The following is a 20,956-nucleotide window of genomic DNA, read 5'->3' as shown; positions in this document are numbered from 1 at the left end:
TATAGTGTTCCACCCCCATCCCTTAGTACTTTTTTGTGTCAAATGAGCTCTTAGGAGCCATTTTTATTACTAATATGTGTTATTTAGTGTGCCTTGAGTTTCAGGTTCAATTATGAGAAATTGGTCTTTTTAGACCCGTTTCGTGTTGATTTAGGCCACTACACGAGCCCAAGGAAGTTCGGGACCTTTATCGTCAACTTGTAGGAGCCTTAGATGCTTATGGTTGAGCCCCGAGAGTTAGACTCAGCGATATGGGCGAAGGATATTGAGGATTGCAAATCGCCCTGTGAGCTGAGGGCGAAATGCGACCATCGGGCAGAATTAAAAGAGAAGTGAAGCCATCTACACGCGCCAGATCGGGCGCAGTTCGCCCGGTCCGGATCGGGCGCCCATCAGAAGCTGATTTCAACCTTTCGCAAACCGCCCGATCGGGCGGAATTTGGCCCAATCGGGCCGACTATCGAGCACTTCGCCCGATCGGGCGAAGCGTTGCCCGATCGGGCGACGCCAACCTCTGCAGCTTTTTGACGTGGTTTCTTTTCCATTTTTTATGTTATTTTTGGGCAAACTATATAAGCTAGCCTTTATTATTTTGTAGGGGATCTTGGAATTCTAGTTTCTAATTACTTAGTTTTTATTTTAGTTCTCTCTACTTTCTCCAAACACTTAGTTTTAATTTTAATCAAAGATTCAAGCTTTATTATTCCATTGTCCTTTAATTCGGTATTATCTCTTGCTCTAATTTAATTCATTGCTTTAATCATGTTTTCCATTATGCTAATTGCGTTGTTATTTATTATCATGAGTGAGTAGTTTAATTTCTAGGGTTTAGGGGATCCATGAATGTATGATTGGGATTATATGTGGACTTGATTATTGATTGATTGATTATAATTTCTATAGCTTATTATTATTGCTCGTCAATTCTGTTCGGCCGGACTATTTTGATTTGAGCTTGATTAACCTTGGATTATGCGCCGAGAGGTATAAATCTGATGTTTTAGGTCTGTGGCTATTAGATAGGAATTATTTCTAGTACGTAGCGAGATCCCGCTAGTTGTTCTATCTTAAGGAATTCATAAGATTCGAGAGATGCATGTTTTCCTAGTTATGATTGTTAAATGATTTTTATTGTCCATTGTCCAATCCCGGTCTGCATTTATGGTGAACCGCTGCCCTAGATTCCTTTAATATTGTTATTTTCCGATTTGATTATTTGCTTTAGTTTAATACACAAACCAATCCAAACTCTTGTTACCAGTAGTCTAGATTAGTAATTTAATAGTAGAAAGAACGCTTGTTTCCCTGTGGATACAATCCCTGCTTCCCTTGCTATATTTTTAGTTGGTGAACGTTATGTTTATCTTTGATAGGAGTGCGATTTAGCCTGTCAAATTTTGGCGCCGTTGCCGGGAAAACGGTTTTATTTTCTGTTATTAATTGTTTTTCTAGATTATTGTTTGTTACTTCTCAAGGGACTCCCGTTCCTTGAGATCGGATCTCACGACTGTTTTCTAGTTTTTGCTTGTTTATGCCCAGGACTGTTCATACCAGCGATCTGACTTCGTTCGATCCTGAACCTGAACGGACCTTTCGTAGACGGCGTAGATTTGTTGAACAGTAGAGAGACTATTCTGACTCTGAATCCGACTATCTGATTAGCAATCTATTCCATACAGATTCAGAGATGGGTGACCAAGCACCACCACCGCCACCCCCACTTGTGCCAAGGCTTACAGACTATTCTAAACCAAGTCTGTCTATGCTTCCCAAGGCAATCATGCCTTCCATTGCGGTCGAAAATTTCAAGATCGAACCCCAGCTGATAAACATGATCGAGAGACACCAATTCGGTGGGGAAAAGGGTGAAGATCCCAATCTCCATATTCAGTCTTTCATTCGGTATTGTGCCACCATTAAGCAGAAGAATTTAACACCGGAGCAGACTATGGAGATACTCTTTCCATTTTCATTGAGTGGGAAGGCAAAGCAATGGATTAACATTCTCAACCGCGCAGCTATGAAAATCACCGATTGGAATTCCTTGGCCCTTGCGTTCTATGTTAAACATTTCCCACCTGAGAAGATAGCTCGTCTGAGGGGTCAGATACTAGGTATCTCTCAACAAGCAGATGAGAGTTTGTTCGAAGTTTGGGAGAGATTCAAGGACTTGCAAAGAGAGTGCCCGCACCATGGTTTGGATGACTGGTTCCTGGTTCAGCAGTTCTATAAAGGTCTGGGTAATGAGTCTAGGTGTCTTTTGGATTCAGCTGCCAGTGGGAGATTTATGCAACTGGAGGTACCTAGAGCTTTAGAGGTGATTGAGGAGATGGCCATCCATAGTGCCCAATATGGGAATCCTAGAGGTTTTGCCGATCGGGGTGTTAAGCATGAGATGAACTCTATTGAACAACTTACTGCTCAGCTAACTGCCCTACATCACAAGCTAGATAATATACAGATCGCATCTTCCCAATCCACCCAACATGTTAGTGTCGCTGCAATGAGTGCCCAATCTGCCAATGTCTGTAATGGTTGTGGGATGCAAGGCCATTATGCACAGGAATGCCGGAGCTCTATCGAACAATGCAATGCATTCCAGTCCTACAAGCAGAATAATCCGTACTCCAACTCTTACAACGAGGGGTATAAAAACAACCCCCTACTATCATATAGGAGTACTACTGTCCAGAATCCCCATCAGATTCAACAACCTCCACCACCACAATAACAGTACCAACCACCACCACAACAGTCATACCAACCGCGGAGTAACTACAACCCGCGGCCTAGTGGACCACCTGGTTTTCCTCCACAACCTCAACCCACACAGCTTGATCCCATGCTTATAGAGATGAGGAATATGATGTTGGAATTGCAGAGGTCTCTGAGCGAAAAGGATGCCAAAATCGATGCCCTCACTGCTCATAACAAGATCATGGATAAACGGTTGGCATAAATGGCTACTACTCTTGCAGAGAGACCCAAAGGTCAACTCCCTTCACAGCCTGTGACCAGAGAGTATGTAAATGTTGTCACTTTGCGGAGTGGATATGAGTATGATGGGCCGCCTATGACTATTGAAGAAGAGGTTGAAGTATCTGTCAGTGGTGCTGTGCCAAGAGAAAGTGAGAAGGTGGTCAAGGAGGAGGAAGCTAACACAAGGGTTGAGAAGAAAGTTGAGATACAAGTTCCACCTATCAAACTTCCTTTCCCTCATCGTCAGCTAAAGAACAAGCTAGACAAGCAGTTTAGTAAGTTCTTAGAAGTAGTAAAGAATCTGCAGGTAACGGTCCCTTTCACTGAATTAATTACTCAAGTACCTACATATGCTAAATACATGAAAGACATCTTGACTAGGAAGAGAGCATTTAGTGAGGTGGAGACTGTTGCATTTACTGAAGAGTGTAGTGCCTTACTACAAAATAAGTCTCCACCCAAGTTGAAGGACCCCGGGAGTTTCTCTATCCCGTGTAATATTGGCAACTTTTTTATTGACAAAGCCTTATGTGATTTAGGTGCCAGTGTTAGTGTCATGCCCCTGTCTGTATGTACTAAGTTGAACATGGGTGATTTAAAAGTTACCAACATAACTCTGCAAATGGCTGATAGATCTGTAAAATACCCCCTAGGTGTTTTAGAAGATGTGCCTGTTAGAGTAGGTAAATTTTTTATTCCTGTTGATTTTGTTGTGTTGGACATGGAAGAGGACAGGCAGATTCCTATTATTTTAGGTCGACCTTTCCTACACACTGCGGGGGCAATCATAGATGTCAAGAATGGCAAGCTGACCTTAAATGTGGGGGATGACAAGGTTACTTTCAATTTAACCCATGTTGCTAAGAGCCCTATGGTAGAGGAGTCATGTTTTGGAGTCAATGTTTCTAATGATTATTTTAATACTAAATTGACTCATACTGACTCCAACAATCCTTCGGAAAAAGCGCATGTTTCAAATTGTTTTGCAGATGGAGGTGATCGGAGTATGAACTCTTTGGCATGGGTTCGAAAGGAGGCACGATCTGATGATGCTGAGACCCGAAAGGCCGAAAGCTCGGTGAACGGTGGGCACCGCATTCATGATAGGGGTCGTGATCTGTCACTTTCCGCACCACATAGCTCATCCAAGGCAATTGATTTGACACCAGATGGCACCATCTTTGGTGCCCCCATTCGATGAGTTGTCGTGGCTCTCATCCCCTTCCTTTCGTTGTCTGTGCATAAACTGAGACTGTGTAATGGGGACATTACATCAATCTAATAGGGAATGAGTACTTAACTATCCATTTATTGCTTTCCGTAGTGTACTTTATGCTTTCGTTTTGTGTGTTTTAGTATAACTTTTTATCAAGTGTGTGATTCAGTGTAGTCTTTGGTATTGGAGAGGCGAGAAGAGGGTATTTTACGGTTTGGGTGTTTAATGTTGTGCAGGTCTAAGCTTCAAGTTCGAAAAAGTGGAACAAAAGCTGAAACGGAGAAGCCTGTGAACCGCCCGATTCGGATCGGGCGAGGTGCGCCCGATCGGGCGAGGTGCGCCCGATCGGGCGAGGTGCGCCCGATCGGGCGCGTGTCGATTCAAGAGAAAGGTTGCAAAATCTCCCGAACGGGCGACGGTTGCCCGATCGAATCAAAGGGCGAGTAAAATGCCCGATCGGGCGAAATTCCGCCCGATCGGGCGGTCGATGATGACGTCATTCCAAACTTAGGGAAGGATGCTGGGCTCGAAAAAGTCAAAAAAAATGGGTGTCGAAAATCGCCCGATCCGGATCGGGCAAGGAGCGCCCGATCGGGCGCGCACAGAAAGAAGAAAAAAGTTCAAAAATCTCCCGATCGGGCGAGCTGCTGCCCGATCGGGCGATTTGCAAATCAGCGACAAATAAACCACGGGATCTTCACTTCCTCCTTCACTTCTTCATCTTCAACCTTATTTTCTCTCTCTTCCTCCATTAAACCCCAACTCTCACAAACTTCAATCCCTCATATCTCCCTCAAATCTCCACCAAATTCAACCCTCTTTACATCAAAATCACCCTCTCATCATCCTCTACAACCTATACCCAACCAATTTCAGTTTACTCCACTCTCCACCAAACCCCCAAATTCAACCAAAAACTCAAAACACCACCAAAAATTCAGATTTTCACCATGACTAATCGACCAAGGAGGAGTTGCACCACACAACCAAGGAACCAACATGAGGCTTCCACAAGCCGAGCTCGGGAGCCGACACCACCACCTCCACCGCCCCAATCCGAAGCCGATGAGGACTTTCCGGATGTCATTTTTGCTACGAAGTGGCAACAAGACCGATTCATCCACCTCAAGAAGAGGGAGGTAATCCCCACTCGTTTTATTTGTCAAAGGTCTTTGCATGCAATGGGTATTGAGAGTGATGTAAAACGTCTTTTTCATGGTGTCGGTATGAAGGATATGTATAGTATGTTGCGTCTCACCTTTAGACGTATAACTTTGGAATTTCTGAGTTCGTTGGTTTTGCGTAGAGATGGTTATAGTACTGTGTCGGCGGTTCAGTTTCGCTTGATGAACAGTAATGTTACCATGAGTATAGCTGATTTTGGTGGGATTTTTGGTTTTTCCACCGCCTATAGTAGGAAACCTGGTAGTGCTCATAACAACTGTACCATGTGGGGAAAGCTGACGGGTAATGATAATCCCGATAGTATGCAACACTTGCATTCTTCCAAGATACAACACCCTGTCCCTATTGTTTTCTACAGGTTTCTGGGGTTCACAATTTTTGGGAGAGAGGAGACCTAAAATGTTAGGAGTACTGAGTTGGAGATTTTGGGTGGCTACGTTTTAGAAGGGGAAGAGAGGTATAAAATGAACCTAGCACATCATATGGCCTCCAACTCTTTTCTATATCCACTAGCACACATACCCCTCGCATTACCGTTGGTGGGTTGATCAACCACATTGCCATGGCTACAGTTAACTTTGTTGAGGCTAACCAAACCCCGGTTTTGGGTAGCAACTTACTTGATTTGGCCTATTTTGCTGGACTTCGCCGCCTACAGGGTGAGCATGGGTTGTTTAGGCCGGGTGCCATGTGGTGGATGTTTGAAGGGAACAAGCTTTTCACCTTGCCTGACCCTCAGGGCAGCACCCGTTTCAGACCCAGTCAGGCTCACTATTTATATGCTGGATTTGAGGGTGAGCCGCAGCCTGACCCGCAGCCCCAGCCTGACCCACAGCCAGAGCCCCACCAGTTCGAGCCCGAGCCTCGCACCTACTTTAGGAGGGGGCGTCGAGGAGATGAGGGGAGGCCACAAGGTAGGCCTACACCAGAGGAGGAGCAGGGGTCCATTCATGAGAGGTTGGGCAGACTTGAGCTCGGTTTCCATGAGTTCGCGGCTGATCACCAGAGGACCATGTTCCCTTTCTATGATCGGTATGCCAGGCAGGGCTACATTGCACCGGACGCTCAGCACCCTTCCTGGTTTACCTATCCCGCGGAGGGATATGGAGCTCCCGGTGCCATGGGCACTTTCACACCCACCCACTACGGTGGGTTTGGAGCGGGCACTAGCGGTTATAGCGGTCGAGGTGGTGATGATGGTGATGATGATGGTCAAGGCCATTAGTGATGCTGAGGAGGATTGTGATGGTTCGATACCCCTTGAGCCAATGAGGACATTGTCTGATTTAGCTTGGGGGGGTGTTTCACTCACTTGTACATATTAGGTATGTTTTTCCTTTTATTTTTGCATTTACTTATTTTTGTGTGTTTATTTTGGTGTGTTTAATGTTTTCTAGAGTAGTTTATTGCTTTGAAAAAAAAACAAAAATATACAAAAATACGTTCCGATGAATACAATATCATGCTTCCCTGTGCCCCTTGAACGAAAATTGTTTTGATTCTTGGGATTTGATGATGGGCAATGTAGATGTGTTAGCCATGATTTGATATTCGATTGCTTTGATGCCTTAACATGAGTCAACTCCGACTAACTATTTGTGGACTTGGTGCTTGACTAGTTGATTTGGTTAGGATGTGTGATAGCTTCCTGGTGTGTCATTGATTTTGAGTATTGATTTGCAACTGTTAGTAGTGTTTTATGACTCATATACATGCACATTGTGGAGGACGAAGGCATTTTTTTCTGTTTAGGTAGCCTTCAGATGAATCTAGATACATTTGTTCCCTCCTTTTCTACCCATGTTGTTGCTTGTGCCCCTTTATTCGGTGACTAGCCACATTACAAGCCTGTAAAAACCCCATTGGTTACTAGTCCCAAGCCTAGCTTGGGGGAGCTAATAGTAGTGAGATGAGGGAGTTGTAGTGTGCTACATTTTGAGCACAAAGTGGGTATTGAAAAAGGAGTTCGTCTTATCATGTTTGTTGTTGAAAATGAGTTGAAAATGAAAAGAGATGAAAGAACAAAACAAATGTGAAGGTTGCTAAAAAGAAAGAAAAAAGAGAGATTGAAAAAGAAAGAAAAAAAAAGAGAAAAATTTGTTACTCTCATAAAAAGTTCAAAGTACTGTTTCAATCAAGTTTTGCAAATTCATATCCTTATGAGAGATTGGTTACAATTGTGAAAAAAGGCAAGAAAGTATGGTGTTGGCTATTTGTTGTGTTGTCTTGTGTTGAGTGGGAGATTATGGTCATTATATTGGTTGATCATGGTTGTTTTTAGGATTTATGCTCCCCAAAGCCAAGGCTTTAAAGCTCACATTATACCAAAATTTACCGCACCCTTACCTAAGCCTAACATTACAAGCTTTAAAGACCTTCCGACCTTTGTGCATAGAGTCATACTTATGTGAAAATAGTTGTTTATCAATGCAAGTTATGACATGACGCATTTCGAGTCGACTACTAGGTTGAGTGTATGTTTTTCTAGACACACGAGTGTTGTGAGTTTGGGAGGGCATTGATCACTTATATGTTGGGAGGAGAGCGAACGGGTACATCTTTTATCCGCCACATAAATGAGTGACGAGTGTGTGAGCACTAGTCTTGAATTCCATTGTGCATTTGTGGTTCGCTTTGCGTGACGATTGTTAGGGTGGATTAGTGGTTGAATGGATTTGATTAGTTGACATTGATGCATGCTTGTTGGAATTTGCCTTGAATTATGTTTTTCATTTTGAAATATGTTGGGGGTGAAGTTGGTCTTGTATTCATCGATGATTTCCTTGCTTAGGTACAAGCAAGGATCTAGCTTGGGGGAGTTTGATATGTGTGTTTTATATAGTGTTCCACCCCCGTCCCTTAGTACTTTTGTGTCAAATGAGCTCTTAGGAGCCATTTTTAGTACTAATATGTGTTATTTAGTGTGCCTTGAGTTTCAGGTTCAATTATGAGAAATTGGTCTTTTTAGACCCGTTTCGTGTTGATTTAGACCACTACACGAGCCCAAGGAAGTTCAGGACCTTTATCGTCGACTTTCGGGAGCCTTAGATGCTTATGGTTGAGCCCCGAGAGTTAGACTCGGCGATATGGGCGAAGGATATTGAGGATTGCAAATTGCCCTGTGAGCTGAGGGCGAAATGCGACCATCGAGCGGAATTAAAAGAGAAGTGAAACCATCTACACGCGCCCGATCGGGCGCAGTTCGCCCGGTCCGGATCGGGCGCCCATCAGAAGCTGATTTCAACCTTTCGCAAACCGCCCGATCGGGCGGAATTTGGCCCGATCGGGCCGACTATCGAGCAATTCGCCCGATCGGGTGAAGCGTCGCCCGATCGGGCGAAGCCAACCTCTGCAGCCTTTTCGCGTGGTTTCTTTTCCAATTTTTATGTTATTTTTGGGCAAACTATATAATCTAGCCTTTATTATTTTGTAGGGGATCTTGGAATTTTAGTTTCCAATTACTTAGTTTTTATTTTAGTTCTCTCTATTTTCTCCAAACACTTAGTTTTAATTTTAATCAAAGATTCAAGCTTTATTATTCCATTGTCCTTTAATTCGGTATTATCTCTTGCTCTAATTTAATTCATTGCTTTAATCATGTTTTCCATTATGCTAATTGCGTTGTTATTTATTATCATGAGTGAGTAGTTTAATTTCTAGGGTTTAGGGGATCCATGAATGTATGATTGAGATTATATGTGGACTTGATTATTGATTGATTGATTATAATTTCTATAGCTTATTATTATTGCTCGTCAATTCTGTTCGGCCGGACTATTTTGATTTGAGTTTGATTAACCTTGGATTATGCGCCGAGAGGTATAAATCTGATGTTTTTGGTCTGTGGCTATTAGATAGGAATTATTTCTAGTACGTAGCGAGAGCCCGCTAGTTGTTCTATCCTAAGGAATTCATAAGATTCGAGAGATGCATGTTTTCCTAGTTATGATTGTTAATTGATTGTTATTGTCCATTGTCCAATCCCGGTCTGCATTTATGGTGAACCGCTGCCCTAGATTCCTTTAATATTGTTATTTTCCGATTTGATTATTTGCTTTAGTTTAATACACAAACCAATCCAAACTCTTGTTACCAGTAGTCTAGATTAGTAATTTAATAGTAGAAAGAACGCCTGTTTTCCTGTGGATACGATCCCTGCTTCCCTTGCTATATTTTTAGTTGGTGAACGTTAGGTTTATCTTTGATAGGAGTGCGATTTAGCCTGACAGGTCACGAGCAAAGGGGCAGCGCGCGCGGGCTGGGCGCAGCGTGCGAGCGAGAGAGAGACGAGGGCAGGGGTGTGTGTTGTGCACACGAAGCAAGGGAGACGAGCAAGGGGTGTGCGTGTCCGAAGGCACACAGCAACAACCAGCTTTGTTATTGTCCGTTGTCCAATCCCGGTCTGCATTTATGGTGAACCGCTGCCCTAGATTCCTTTAATATTGTTATTTTCCGATTTGATTATTTGCTTTAGTTTAATACACAAACCAATCCAAACTCTTGTTACCAGTAGTCTAGATTAGTAATTTAATAGTAGAAAGAACGCCCGTTTCCCTGTGGATACGATCCCTGCTTCCCTTGCTATATTTTTAGTTGGTGAACGTTAGGTTTATCTTTGATAGGAGTGCGATTTAGCCTGTCAGGTCACGAGCAAAGGGGCAGCGCGCGCGGGCTGGGCGCAGCGTGCGAGCGAGAGAGAGACGAGGGCTGGGGTGTGTGTTGTGCACACGAAGCAAGGGAGACGAGCAAGGGGTGTGCGTGTCCGAAGGCACACAGCAACAGCAGAGGCACAGCAGCAGCGTAGGGCACAACGAGTGCTCGCTGCGGGCAAGAGAGGAGTGGACGAGTGAGGGAGAGCAGCGCTCGCTGGGGCGTGAGGCCGAGCAGCAGCGACAGCCACGCAACAACGACGCAACAAGAGGAGGGCACGAGCACGAGGGCCCGATGGCCGTGCGAGTGTGCGGACGAGAGAGGAGAGGGAGTTGGAGTGAGGGGCAAGAAAAGGAAAAGAGGGCTTTATGAAATTTTAGGGGTTCATTTAATGATGAGGAGTCCTATTTATAGGCTCCCTATTTTCAATGGGCTAGGCTTAGGAAAATAAAATTGGGCTTGGGGAATTAAATGATTGGGCTAGCTTAGGACTTGAATTAAATTCTTTTGATTGAGCTCGTTTAATAAAACGAATTGGACTTTTCATTTAAAACCCGAACCTTTTTAAAATTACTTGCGACCCATTTAATTTCCCGACTCGAAAATTAAATCCGTTTCGTAATTAATTAAAATAATAAATATTCTAAGTAAATAAAATACATTTAAATATTATTTAAATGCGAAATAAATTCCAAAAATCATAAAATGCTTTATAAATATAATAAAATATACTTATAAATATTATAAAAATACGAGGTATTACAGTCTACCCTCCTTAAAAGAAGTTTCGTCCCGAAACTTGGGTTCGGAAATCAAAATTTAACACAAAACTTGAGACTTTATGAGACTTTTAATGCGTTCACTTGCAAAATTCTAAGTTGATATAATCTTTACATGATTAAACAGGACAATAATAAGTGCAAATTCAACAGAAAGCACTAAATTGAGCATAAAATAGGGGAAAACAAGGTAAAAAGCGCGAAATTCTACCGCACTCTACCCCCCTTAAAAGACACGAGTTACGACCCCGTAACTCAACTAACCTCGGGAAAAAGCTCGGGAAATTTCTTTCTCATTTCGTCCTCCGCTTCCCAAGTTGCTTCCTCAGATTCTTGATTAGACCACAACACTTTGACAATTTTCACATCTTTAGTACGCGTACTACGCACTTTGCTATCAAGGATTTTGACAGGTCTTTCCTCAAAGGTTAAACTTTAGTCTAATTCTATGGTCTCCGGTTGCAACACATGCGACTTATCCGGAATATATTTCCTTAACTGAGATATATGGAACATATTATGCACTCTATGCAAGTCCATAGGCAAGGCTAGTCTATAAGCTACCTTTCCAATTCTTTCTAAGATTTCATATGGGTCGATGTACTTAGGGCTTAATTTCCCTTTCTTTCCGAATCTCATGACACCTTTCATTGGTGACACTTTGAGCAACACCTTATCACCTATATTGAACTCTTCATCCCTACGTTTCAAGTCTGCATAACTCTTTTGGCGATCCTGCGCCGCTTGAATCTTGGATTGGATGGTTCGGATTTGGTTCATGGTGTCCTCCATCATTTGAGGTCCCAACACTACGGTTTCACTAATGTCATTCCAACAAAGAGGACTTCTACACTTTCGTCCATACAAAGCCTCAAATGGTGCCATTCCAATGCTAGCATGATAGCTATTATTATAGGAAAACTCAATCAAATCCAGGCTATCTTCCCAACTTCCTTGGAAATCAATGACGCATGCTCGAAGCATGTCCTCTAGGGTTTGGATAGTTCTCTCAGTTTGTCCATCTGTGGCTGGGTGGAAGGCTGTACTCATTTTCAATGTCGTACCAAAGCTCTTCTGCACACTTTTCCAGAAATTCGAAAGAATCCTTGAATCCCTATCTGATACGATATCCTTAGGAACTCCATGTAACCTCACAACATTCTTAATGTAAGCTTTAGCAAGTTGTTCCATCTTCCAGGTTTCCTTCATTGGTATGAACACTGCTGACTTAGTCAACCTATCTACCACAACCAAAATTATATCATTTCCGGTCTTTGACTTAGGCAAACAAGTGACGAATTCCATAGAAATACAGTCCCATTTCCAGCTTGGAATCTCTAAAGGTTGGACCTTTCCTTGAGGTCTCCTGTGCTCTATCTTGACCTTCTGAAAAGTCAGACATCTAGCCACAAATTCAGCCACTTCGTTCTTCATCCTTGGCCACCAATAGACCTTTTTCAAGTCCTTATACAATTTGTCACCACCTGGGTGCACAGAATATGGCGTATTATGCCCTTCTTTCATCAATTTCTCCTTCAATTCTCCACACTTTTGAGGCACGCACCATCTGCCTTTGTACCTCAAACTTCCATCATCATGGATTCAGAATTCTAACTCCTTACCTTGCGAAATCTTTTCCTTGATTCGCTCCAACTTTACATCACCAGCTTGATTCTCCCTAATCTCATCAAATATTGACGGCTGGATGGTTAAGGCATTCATCATTCCCTCAAGGCTTTCACCACTTACTATTTCAAGGTTCAAACGCTGCATGTCCTTACACAGCTCGTTAGCAACTACTAACGCATTAACACTATGACTTGATTTCCTACTCAAGGCATCCGCCACCACATTGGCTTTTCCTTCATGGTACTGGATATCCAAATCATAGTCCTTGATTAACTCCAACTACCTTCGTTGACGCATATTCAGATCCTTCTGTGTGAAGATGTACTTTAAACTCTTGTGATCCGTAAATATCCTACACTTCACACCATACAGATAATGTCTCCATATATTCAATGCAAACACTATAGCAGCTAGCTCTAAATCATGGGTAGGGTAATTGGATTCATATGGCTTCAACTGCCTTGACGCATACGCAATAACTTTCCCGTTCTGCACCAATACACACCCTAAACCATTCTTAGAGGCATCACTATACACATCATATGTACCACTCTCATCTGGCAAAGTTAACACTGACGCGGTTGTCAATCGCGTCTTCAAGGCTTGGAATGCTTCCTCACACTGGTCACTCCATTCAAACTTTGCTTCTTTCTTCATCAAGGTAGTCATGGGCTTGGCTATCCTAGTGAAGTCTTGCACAAAGCGTCTATAGTAGCCCGCTAATCCCAGAAAACTTCGAATGTCAGTCACACTCTTGGGTGTAGGCCATTCACTAACAGCTTTGATCTTAGCAGGGTCAACTGCCACTCCTTCCTTAGATACAAAATGTCCCAAAAATGCAACTCTTTCCAACCAAAACTCACACTTTGAGAACTTGGCATAGAACTGGTTATCTCTCAGGGTACTCAACACAGATCTCAAGTGTTCAGCGTGATCCTCTTCACTCTTTGAATACACTAGGATGTCATATATGAAAACCACCACAAACTTGTCCAAATAGGCATGGAATACACGGTTCATTAAGTCCATAAATATTGCAGGTGCATTGGTTAACCCAAAAGGCATAACAGTGAACTCATAATGTCCGTATCTAGTCCTGAATGCGGTCTTTGGTATGTCATGATCAGCGATTCTCAATTGATGATAACCCGAACGCAAATCGATCTTCGAAAAGATTCCTGCTCCTTTCAGTTGGTCAAATAGGTCTTCTATCCTAGGTAAAGGATACTTATTCTTGATTGTGACCTTATTGAGCTCCCTGTAGTCTATACAGAGCCTCATACTTCCATCCTTTTTCTTCACAAACAATACTGGTGCTCCCCAAGGCGATGCACTTGGCCTAATGTAACCTTTCTCCAATAGATCCTCCAATTGGCCTTTTAACTCATTCATATCTGCTGGAGCCATTCGATAGGGTGCTTTTGAAATAGGCGCGGTTCCAGGCACTAAATCTATGGTAAAGTCAATAGGTCGATTGGGAGGCATCCCCGGGATCTCTTCCGAAAACACATCGAGGAATTCATTAACTACTGCAATATCTTCAGTTTGATCTTTGGTCACATGCTCTAGGTTTCTCACAATGCATAAGAAGACTGGGTTCCCTTTACCGACTAGCTTCACGAGTTCCATTGCCGTGATGATCCCTATGTTCTTAGGCTTACCAAAACGACGATATGACACTACTTTGCCTAGGATAGACCTCAAGTGAACCTTCTGCTTCTCACAATCTATTTTGGCTTTGAACATGGCCAACCAGTCCATTCCTAGAATTACATCTAGCTCTCCTAACTCAAACTCGATTAGGTTAGATAAGAACACGGTCTTGGCTATGGTCAAAGGCACATCTCTATGGATTTTGGTACACTTCACTATACTACCAGTAGGTATGACTATAGGTACTTCAATTGCTTCAGGCTCTTTCAACCCTAGTTTCCCCAAAGCATCTACTGATATAAAAGAATAAGTCGCACCAGAATCAAATAGAACTGTAACTAAAACGGAATTAATAGAAAAAGTACCCGATATGACGTCAGAGGAAGTTTCCGCTTCTTTCCTAGATATCACATTCAACTTTCCTCGGGCAACTCCTTTGTTATAGCCATCTCCATTGGTGTTTCCATTGTTGTTTCGGTTCCCATTCTGCTGTTGGTTTCGTCCCGGCTTTCCATGGTTCTGGTGATTGCCATTGCTATTGCCATTGTTACCACCTTGGTAGTTCCTTTGGTTTCCACCTCCTTTTCCCCCATTTCGGTTCTGATTATTTCGATTATTGCCTTGGTGGTTACCTTGGTTAGGCTTTCCATTCTTAGAATAGCATTCATACTCCCTGTGGCCTAACTTCTGACAGAATCTACAAGTCACTAAGTTTCCATCACAATCCTTTCCAGGGTGATTCATATTACAGCGCCTACAGTCGTAGGTCCGTACTCCATTCCTTCCAGACTGATTTCCACCACCTTGGTTGTTGCGATTACCACCATTGCTAGCCCTAAACTGGAAGTTCCCATTCCCCTTGTGCTTCTTAAAATTCCTCTGATTCTGATGGTTACTCCCTTGATTCGAGCTTCCACCATCCTTTCTCTTTTCAGTACCCCCATTCTTCCTTTGTTGTAACACATACAAGTGAGCATCTTTTCCGTACAGGGTGTCTAATGAGGTAAAGGTCTCTCCAGACAACAACAGTTGTAAGTCCATGGTCAAACCATTCTCAAATCTTTGAGCCCTGAGCTCTTCCGTTGCCACCACTTCAGGTGCAAACCTAGACAGCTCTATAAACTTAGAATAGTATTCCGTCACAGACAGACCCTCCATTTTGAGTTCAATGAACTCCTGCGCCTTTTTCTTCTTCAGATAAGGTGGGTAAAACTTGTTCCTTAGTGAAGTTTTGAATGTTTCCCACCCAAAGTTAGGTGTGGCTCTAAGGGTATTCTCACATCGTTGCCACCATAAATCAGCTTCACCTCTCAGGTAGTACGCATCACTGTTCACCCTAAGGTTTTCGGGGAAATTCACAGCTACAATGAGCTTATCAAACTCTCTCAACCAGTTTTCAAGCACACTTGGTTCAATCTCTCCGCTATACAGTGGAGGCTTACTTTGAGCTATTTTCTTAAACATTTCCCCAGCCGGATCATGCACTGGGTTGGCTCTAGTTTGAGCTAGGTCTCGAACTACCTCAGCTAGTTGTCTAACCACCTCAGAAATCTCTTGGTTAGCCATATGCCTTCTCTTGAATAAAATAAAAAAAGGCTAACTTTAATATTGGTTGGACATGAAATTACTAAGGCACTAGTTCGACAACGAACCTACTCACAACAAGAACACAGTTACACGCGCCCTAGGGGTTGGCACCACTTTTGGGCCTTCTCACCCCACTATTCGATGCATGAAAATTTAGATGGTTGCTACACCGTGCACATAAAATTTCATTGAAGAAATAACAATTAATCCCTTTGCGATACCCACAAGACTTAGAATTGAGAATTGAACTTAAGAGATAACGAAAAGGAAATTCTATTCTTTTATTAATGCTTCAATGAATAGGTCTTACATCCACCAATGACATAACATTTATTCTCCAACTATGATAGAACTAACAACCATAAGTAGTAGCTTTGCTACTTTATTATTCAACGAAAAATAAAACTAAGGATTACATTTTCTAGAGACTAACGTCATCACGACGATCTTTTCTTTCCTTGTATTGCTCTGGAGTAAAGTCTTGATCATTAGGATCATCCAAGTCTTCTTCCGGATCAGAGTCTTCATCCATAGCCTCATTATTCTGTTGTGGCTCACTATCGACCACATTATTCTCTTCAAGCTCATCTTCAGATCCACTGGATATCTCAATGGTTGGTTCAGGAACTACAGGATTAGGATTTTCAATCTCTACTACATCATCATCATCATCATCGTCCTCCTCAACATCACTAGCTTGCTCATCATGAATCATGCCATCCTCACCATCACTTTCTATTCCTCCATAGCCCATACCTAGACCCGCAGATTACTTCCCATCCTCATAGCTATTCTCCGCAACCTCTAAGATAGTAGTAAGAACCTCAATATCATACTTCCACCTACCATCTCCAGTCCCATATTTGTACCAATTTGGGTACCATCATTAAAATGCATGTCACTGAACTTGTTCTTGAGGTCTATGTAAGGGTTCTTATGGGGCAAACAATGTATAACCATACTAGCCATCATATCTTTGTGCCTAAGGTGGGGCATATCCTTGGTCGAAGCAAGATAGTTGCAAGCAAACACGATCTTCTGGGCATACATGTGAGGAGTCTCATTATCCATCTTCTCTAAGTTCCTAGACTGGTGAACTTAGAAGGTAGCATCCTTAATTCCTGAAAATTCACAACTAAAAAGTCTTACTAACGCGTTTCCATAGAAGTTCCAACCAAAAAGGATACAATAAATAGTTCGTGGAGCCATACAATTTCAATGCACAAGTATATGCTCAACATGAAATATGATGCAATTAATCACATAAAGCAAGATAAAACATGATTAGAACACATACGTGGCACTTAATAAATCACATTGTCACATAATATGCATTCTTAGACTAATATGCCCTTCTTAGTCTACCCATTCCTCACTTGAAAATAATATTAATTTTCAAAATTAATTAAGAAATAACTCCTAACTTAGTTGAAATTATTTAAATTAAAATCGAAAATTAATAAGAATTATTAATTAATTAAAAAAATTAATTTCGGAAAATAAAAAAAAGGTTCGAAAAAAAAATGTAAATTCGAGAAAAAATATTCGAATAAATAATAAATAAATAAATAAAATAAAATAAAACAATCCGGATATTTAAGAAAATCCGAAAAAAATAATTCGAATTTATTTCGAAAATTTCAAATAATTAAAAATTTTGAAAATTTTTAATTAAATTAAATAATAATCCGACTTTTCAACTTATTTCAAACGACCCAAAATAATTGATATTTGACCTTTAAAATATTGAGTACTCAAAATAATACGTTTTGACTTTAGGAAAATAATATTTAAAAATCCTAAAGTTCCGCACTAGTCTTCGATTACCACTTTGTAGTATTGCTTACTACAAAGAAGGAATGAAACTAAGCTCTAGTATACCACTTTGTAACACCCTAATAATTCCTTTCTTTTATAAAACCATTTCCCAACTTAAAATAAAGGAATTACTAAAGTATTACCGCCACCGTGATAACGGTTAAGGCTAGTACCAGAATTACGCAGCAGAATTTAACGTCAACTAACCTTAAAAACATAATAAATGAAATATCGAGGCCTTCTACAATTTGGAACCATGACGGCCCAAAAACCAAATGATAAAAAGTTCAACAATTTCAAACATAATTAAAGTATAATTAAATAGTTCAAAATACGAAAACATGCAACTCTCTCGATCATCCCAAGCCACATGATTCCGATCAACCAACCTGCTATATTATTCTACTCCCCATCAATGCAAGTGCAAATGATAGATCATCATAGGGTCATTAAGGCAAAGGCCATGACCAAAACACACAAAACACGTAGTCAGCAAAAGCTGAGTACTTACAAGAATAGAGTGAAATAAAACTAAAACATGCATCACTCACTAAGTACTAGCCAACATACGAAAGCCATATAATAATTAACAACCAATCATGAATACAAGACTCGACTCATGACTCGACTCTTGACTCACAATTTAATTAGAATAAGCTTCGAACGGGCCAAAAGAATGTTCCATAAAGGAAAGGTGATGGGAGCCAACCATACACCAAAATAATAAATAATAAAATCGGGCCATACCGAGTGCCGGGCCATACCGACGGAATTCCTGAGCATAATATAAATGAAACAACGTCTTGTATCATTAGTAGGAGTACGAGCTTTCCGGCAAGACTCCCCCCATTGTTCATACGCAAGGTATATACGTTCCAAGAGTTTTGAAGCTTGTTCAGGTTGCACTTTACGTTTATTAATATTTTATTAAAGGTGAACTCAAGACTCAACAATGTACACACATACAATTAATAAACGACAACCAAAACAGTCTTATTTTAATGCTTTAGGACTTGTGATCAACCAAGCAAGACTCTTGTGAAATTACTACCATGTTCCTCCTCACCAAAGTGAGATTCCACATCATGCCCATTAACATGAGGGTTGTGCCCTTGCACGACAAATCCTAATTCATTTCATACAACATATTCCCAACTGAACCCTACATGTGCGGTGGCTTACGTGAGCTAACCCTTCACATGTGGTAAAATAAATAGTACAACGAAGTACGAATAAATGGCTCAAATAGTACAACCAAGTACGAATAATTGGCTCAAAGTATGCTAGACATCCCGTACAATAGCATACAAATAAATAATCCACTCCTTGCATGTGAAACAAACCATACATGCATAATTATTGAATAACATGATTGACAATGAAATTCATGCTCATAAACATCTCAACATGCTCGTTCAACCAACAATTCAACAATTCCAATATAATAATCCACATGATCGTTCATCAAACCAAATATGAATCCACATAATATAATTCACATCAACAACAATCATGTAATGTCTTTAACAAATGGTGTGGTCGCCCTAGACTTGTACGTACCTTGAATACCTAAGCGTAGGGGCCACTTTGCAACAACGAGAACTCACTCAGAAATCACCTCCTATTATCAAAATAATGAAACTTAAATTATTTCCATGTTCATTAAATTTCCAGCAACTTTATAAAATCTAAAACCTCATTTAAACTTTAGAATTCAATCGTTTTTCAATAATATAATCGCCTCAATTTGCAAAACCAATCCCTAGTACGAAAACCTACTTTTTTCGCCTTTAAAATCAATAAAAATCAACACTTTAAGCCTTTATTCATATCTGAAAATATAATTGATTATCATAATTAAAATCATCACCTAATTATGCTAATCAATTGACTCATTAGGTCTAGGTTAAAACCATAACTTGAAAATCCCATTAAAACCAATTTATCGTCATAAAAATCAATCCTTTATTAAATAAACAAATCTTAAAATTCATCCTTTAATAATTAAAACAACCCTAATGAATCACAACACGAAAATCCTCAAAGCACGGTGTTCACAACCGATTCCCAGCATTTTAATCATTCAAAACAATAATAATATTACAATTTAAAATACGGAATTGAAATAGAATAGGTAAGGAAGAAGAGAATTATACCAATCCGGCCTATAGCACGGAACACTCACGAATTAGGGTGATTGGGCGAAAAAGAATTGAAGAACGAACACGAACAACACACACACACACACACGCTCGTGTGTGTGCGCGCAGCAAAGGGGCGACGAGCAAAGGGGCAGCGCGCGCGGGTGTGAAGGGGTCGAAAAAGCACGAGGCTAATGCGTGACCTCGTCCCTCGTGGGTGTGACGATTCTTTTTATTCAATCAAGTGTAATTGGATTTCCTGTGAGTTTACACCCAATTGACTAGTAATATAGGAGTCGCCATTCAGTTTTTAACGACAATGAGAAAAACTGACAAAACCCGGTTATCGTGACATAAAGGGAGTGCAATTATGTTTGACCACGACGGCCGTAGGTTCCCTTGTGATCCCTGGTGTGGGGATCTCTCAACATACACCCGCAAGGTAGAGATTGAGGGTTCGGGGGACTGTAACTACCGAGAGGAGTACTTCGCTCGTCGATAACTCCAGAGGCAGGATATCCTTACTAGCTCAGCATAAATAATTGAAGGGACATGCGTTAATTATTAAACTAATCTGAATTGATTTTAGCAACATGCAACGTATAATGCTAATTCGATCGTGATTATCTGATTTAAATAGCATTAAGGGACCTAGCATGATAATCCGATTTCCCAAAAATATTATATTTGTTAGGCGTGATAGAACAATCAGATTAGGTTAGTTTAACAGTTCATAAAAAGGGCGAGGAAAGCAGTTAAATCATCGAAAAGGGACACATTACGACGCACCCTTGAGAGGTGCGTCACGGTTCTCAGAAAACTAACCACTTTGACTTTGCTATTTCTCCTTTTTATTTAACGAATCTCAATTATGGGACAGGATACGTTCTGTTCGATTTATGGATCGATTGCGACAGAACGCGTGAACAATTTCGCAGCGAGAGGCTTAGGCTAAGGGTTGGAGTCAATACTCAGAATATAATTATGTGTTGTGTGTGTTTTTATTTTCACGTCGAATTTAGGGGTCTATTTATAGGGAAGAGTTCGTGGAAAGATAGAATTACAGAGTTCTAATCCACAAAGAATTAGGAAAAAACACGTACCCAGGTATTTTCAGCGCCCAGGGCTGGGCGTCAAAGATTTCGGCGCCCAGCTCTGGGCGTTGAAAATAGGATCCAGGCAATTTCAGCGCCCAGGGCTGGGCTTTGAAATTGTTGTTTGGGCCGTTTCTTTGTCAGATTCGGACTCCTGAAATCCGTAGAGTTTGAGATTTAATCGAGTCTTTTAGTGCGTATCAATTTTATGACGGAATGCGTCTG

At 41.2% G+C, this 20,956-nt stretch overlaps 1 pseudogene; it reads right to left on the bottom strand.

The window, feature by feature from the left end:
- Window positions 1–2,099: 2,099 nt before the first annotated feature.
- LOC130468256 (uncharacterized) lies at window positions 2,100–2,199 on the bottom strand (annotated as a pseudogene).
- Window positions 2,200–20,956: the final 18,757 nt, after the last annotated feature.

This window comes from Spinacia oleracea, chromosome 2 (genome assembly GCF_020520425.1).
Source record: "Spinacia oleracea cultivar Varoflay chromosome 2, BTI_SOV_V1, whole genome shotgun sequence".
Taxonomy (NCBI): domain Eukaryota; kingdom Viridiplantae; phylum Streptophyta; class Magnoliopsida; order Caryophyllales; family Amaranthaceae; genus Spinacia; species Spinacia oleracea.
Note: the sequence above shows the minus strand (reverse complement) of the source record. Positions and strands in the feature narration are given on the sequence as shown.